Raw genomic sequence first — 4,989 nt, 5'->3', positions numbered from 1 at the left:
TGTCCCTGCCCTGCCTCTAGAGGTGAGAGAAAGTTCAGCCCCACCAAATCTGGAATCTGAAAGACTATCTCAATCTTAATTTTTAGTGTATTTCTGGACTGTTTTGGGAAAATATTCCGCCTCCATGAGATTCAAATATGTTCACCTTTGAGTATTTTACATACTTTAAGCGTGTTCTTGAATATATAATTAACGAAAACTGATATGTGTGAGTGTTGATTGTGTATGCCTGCTTGCGTGGGTTTGTTACACCGTGTGCTCAGATCCATATCCAATCCTTTGTGTAAAACAAAGGCAGTATATAATGTTCAACTAACCGATGAATACATAAAGGAATAGGATAACTGTTGCAATGATTATGGTAGAATCAAATTACTTGCAGACAATGGGGAAGAGAATCCTGTGAATAGCATCTTCGGATAAAACCAGTAAAACAAGAAGTGATTCACGTCAGTGCCTTGGCAGCTTCTCAATGTTCTGAGCTGGATGTTGTTTTTCAGCAGCAGCTTGATGCCATCAGGGGCCAATTTTCATCATTATGTCCAGAGCTGTCTCCAAGCTGTGTTCCCAAGTGCCTTATGGATAAGCGTAGAATACAATCAATATCACCTTCACTATATAAGGTTGTGTAAAATTATCCATAAGGGATTGACATATTCAACGATGGCAAAGATCAGGAGAATGGAGACATGGGTTGCAAGTGTTGGACTCTTGGCTTTCCTTCTGCGTCATTCCCGAGCAGCAGCAGCAGCAGATATCATGTCCAGATGTTGTTGCAGATTATAGTGGACACTGTGATATTTCCCCTATTTGCCCTACAGATCCCTACTATCTTTGGCACTTTAACACGAAATGTACCCTTCAAAACTGCTGTTATGAATATATTTAGAAAACAATTGATCAAATTACTACACAATAGGTGAGAAGAGCCGCTTGTAGTGACAAACCCGCTAAGGTTTAAAAAACGCTGCAGTTAAGCTCAGATCTACAGAGTGTTTTAGTGCCCTTCTAGTCTGCAACTTTGATTGTCCAACAATCTTAAGGACTGTGGTTAAATCCCTGGTCTCTGCAGTCAACATGTCAAAGTGTCTTTGGAAAAGATACTGGAAGATATACTTGAACCCCAAATGGCTTTCGTGTGTGAATGTGTGTGTGAATGTTTATGAGTCCTAATGAGCAGGTGGTACCTTGTATGGAAGTCCTCTGCCTCTGTATAAATGTTTGTAAATGATCACCTGACTTACCATTTATTATTTACTTTCTAGGTTTATTCTATGTGCAAAAAATTGGACTTTCATTCATCCCAAAACAAAACATGGCTACAATTATTGTTTCTCCCTATGTTCTGTTTGTGAGAATGCATGCAGCTGTTTTGGCTGTAAAGTACTCAAACACCAATGATGTGTTTACAACTTGTTTACACTGCCACCACTGACCATAACAATATGGACAGTTTTCAAGATGTCAAGGCAGCTGTCCAGGTACTGTCAGATGACAAAAGTCAACAAAGACACATTCCACATGTGAACTCATCTGTAAGTCCTGCCTGCATGTAAGCAATGTTATGACTCTCCTTGGACTGTAGTGGTGTCCTTTTACTTCTAAAGGTTCAACTTTATCCTGCTCCAGAGTCCGATTTGGGATCTTTCCAGTCTTGTGTTTCTATTTAACAAGTCAGTACTGTGACCAAGCAGAACCACCACCATAGTAATTCTTTCTCTATCAACATTTCCACCACAACAGCATTCAAGATAAGACATTTATAGCTGCAACTGTCACTTCCTCATTCGACTCTGACTCATGCTGGACAACTAGTAACTAAATCACAAACCAACCATGTAACCATGCAGGCAAAAGTGTACACACAACAAATGGTGACATGTATGTCATTACTTCTTATAAAATCAAGATACTCAGAGGAGTTAGTTTTCTTCAGGCAGAAAATGTCAGGACCCTGCAGACTCCTGAAGTTGAATGAAAATTGTTGATGCTGAAAACCACTGTTACCGCAGTGGTGACTTATTCCTGAACCCAAACTGTCAACCCCTTTATCTTCCCTCCACCATGTTGACACCGCAACACACTTAGATACAAGATTACACACCCATCAATCATTTTACACCAAATGTTAGAGCCTTCCACAAGTCTTTGAGGTGAGATGGGACCAATGGCCTACAACACAGGGCTGTTAAACAGAGGAGAGAGCTTACCAATGGAACATGGCTGCATTTTACAGCAGGACACAGTGGTGAACCCACAAGAACATAATAGTTACATTTTCAACTTGATGAGACAAACAGAAAAGACAATAACTAAATACATTTGGAAAGAAAAAACCTAGAGGCCGCTTTAGAGGAACTTCCACTTTGGCCTTCAAAGAAAACATAAAACCCTAAAACATAAACTTTCATGACAAAGCTGACAATAAATAAGGCGGTTCTCTCGACAAAAGATAAGACCATGCACTCTGCTTTTTGAGAAGAACCAGCTCATGAGAATAGGATCAGGAAGAAGGGCTAAATGTACACTAGGGTACACTAAACGCCTCATGATTGACGCTAATGGAAGAGCAGAGTTGATAATGTTTCCCAGGACAGTAAGTCATAAACACCTCTACCTCTGTGCTGAGTCACGTTCTCACTTCTTACAGTCATTACATCTCACTTGTGATGAAACAGGCCAAGGATGTTGAAGGGAAGCAGAAATCTGCAAGTTGATTAAGCTATTAGTTTAAACCTCTTTAAGCCTTCCTGAAGCTTTAACTGAGCCGCCCTTTGTGAGAAAGTAAACTGTGCTGCCGTGTATTCTCACACGCTGGCATGACGTGCAGGCACTCACACGTTTCCAGATGGGCATGCACGCGGCACATGTAGGTAGAGCCTCACATATGCGGAGAGCAGCGCACACATGTGTACAGACACATCTGTGAAACAAAAATGTCTTGATTAATGTGTGTGGATTCAAAAGAAGCTGATTGAGCCTTTGATATCTGTATATCTATGTTTCCATTACAAGGCCACAGACTCAGCACTATTTATACTCCGTACAGCAAACATAATCCTCATAGCGGGAGAAACAGGAGGAGGGGAAGAGTCTGGTGAGAAAATAGGGTAGAAAATGTCTGAGAATTTAATTAAAAATGTGGATTAAGGACGGAGAATAATTACACAGTGTTGTGAAGGAGTGAGTTGAAGTGTTTTTTAAAGCTTGCAGCAATGTAAAAGGGCACCTGTGTGCGCTTGTACAGTAGGTGACCTGTGTTTTACGAGTGTTTATGTTTGTCCACCCCCAGAGGAAGGTCTGTGTGTGACCACTCTGTGGCCTGGTGTGGATCAGGTTCGCTGCCTGTGTGTGTCCCTGCCATGGACCCCCTCTGGTGGGCCAGGGTGATGGATGGTGCCTGGAAGCTCTGGAGCTGCTGAGTGTTCATATGAGTGCCTGTCTTAGCTTTTACCTGACAGTTATAGATGATAGATGCTTTTTAGTTGGTGTGCATGTGTGGATAAGTTTGGGTGTGAATGAGTGACAGGTTACTGATGGCTGTTGTGTTTCGGGTGTTATTCTAGCGTTATTGATTACAAGGTGACAGGTATGTGAAGGAAAGCTATTTAATACTGTAGCAGAGAGTGGTGAAACACACACCTACGCATGCCTCCTCCCTTAAACTTGTGTTTGTTCAAACCCCCAACTTCTCCTATAGAATTACAAACCATATACCAAGGTGGAAAGCCCAGTTTGGGTTACTTGTGACATATCAGCCATAATGAAAAAGTCCATTCATCAATCTACAGTGCGGAAAAGTGTTGGTTTACGGACTTGACTAAGGTACTAGAAAACGTACCACATTTCACGTGGAGAAATGTTTGATGAGAGGAAGGTGATTCTTGGCAAAACCATCTATCTAGCTCAACAATGAGCCTTTGTTCTTACAGGTAAGTGCTCAAGCATGTATCTTAAAAGTCTCTACAGCCACGCAGCAGCTCTGTGAGGTTGTGATAAATGCTAACAAGTGAGCATTGACAATGCTAACAGGTTTTAACAACAGATTAGTGATGAGTAGCTAATGGTGAGTTTTCAAATGTCTTACATGTAAGTGTTAGTGTAAGCTTTGGTTTGTCCGGTGTAGGGTTGGTGTGCCTGTGATAAGAAGCAAATCAAAAGACCTCAAAATAAAAGTTCACCAAAAACACATTTTGTTCCTCAGTAATTTTTCATCCTTTTTCATGTTTCTTGTCTTCAAAGGGTCTCCATTTTAATTAAGGGAGTTTCCACATAAATAAGAAAAATCGGACACAAAAGACTTACATTCCATCTATTGCTTACTCCCTCCGTCTCTCCTGTCATCTTTCTAGCATTTTTTGGCCCCGAGCCCTCCATTAGTGCCGTTTGATGTCCCATGTTACTATAGTAACTTAATTGGAAAGCACTGTAAATCATCAAGATCCGTCATTTTGTTTTAACGAGATGAGATGCTGCAAAAGAACTGAACAAGGCTGTTGATGCCAATTTTCTTTTCTTTTGTTAAGCAAAAGAAAACCCTGTACTAGCTGATCCATGGCATCCCAAACTGTAAATTAAATTTACAATAAAGAGAAAAAAAGTTCTGGTGACTGTACATCATATATTCTCGTCTCAACACGAAATGGCCTCGTGCAGGGTGGTGCAAAAATATTGAAGTGCTGTGGTAGCTGAGCCACATTGCATTTCCAATAATTACAACATCCCAGTTTCGCTTCTTGCCTTGGGTCTTTTGTTGCTAGTTATCCCCCTCTCATCCTGCCCAATTACTATACTCTGTCAAGATTTTTTTTCTAGATTCAGCTGTGACAAAGTGTATGCCTTGATGCTAATCAAAATAGTTATAAATACATGAGGGTGAATGCATTGTAGAGAAAGGGACAGAAGAGGACCAACTCTGAATTTAGACTTGGAAAATGTTCTATTCATAACCAAAGGTCAGACGGGAAATACAATCTGTGGCATGTTTTC

This window comes from Pseudochaenichthys georgianus, chromosome 21 (genome assembly GCF_902827115.2).
Source record: "Pseudochaenichthys georgianus chromosome 21, fPseGeo1.2, whole genome shotgun sequence".
NCBI lineage: Eukaryota > Metazoa > Chordata > Actinopteri > Perciformes > Channichthyidae > Pseudochaenichthys > Pseudochaenichthys georgianus.
The sequence above is the reverse complement of the archived record's forward strand: the minus strand, read 5'-3'. Positions refer to the sequence as shown.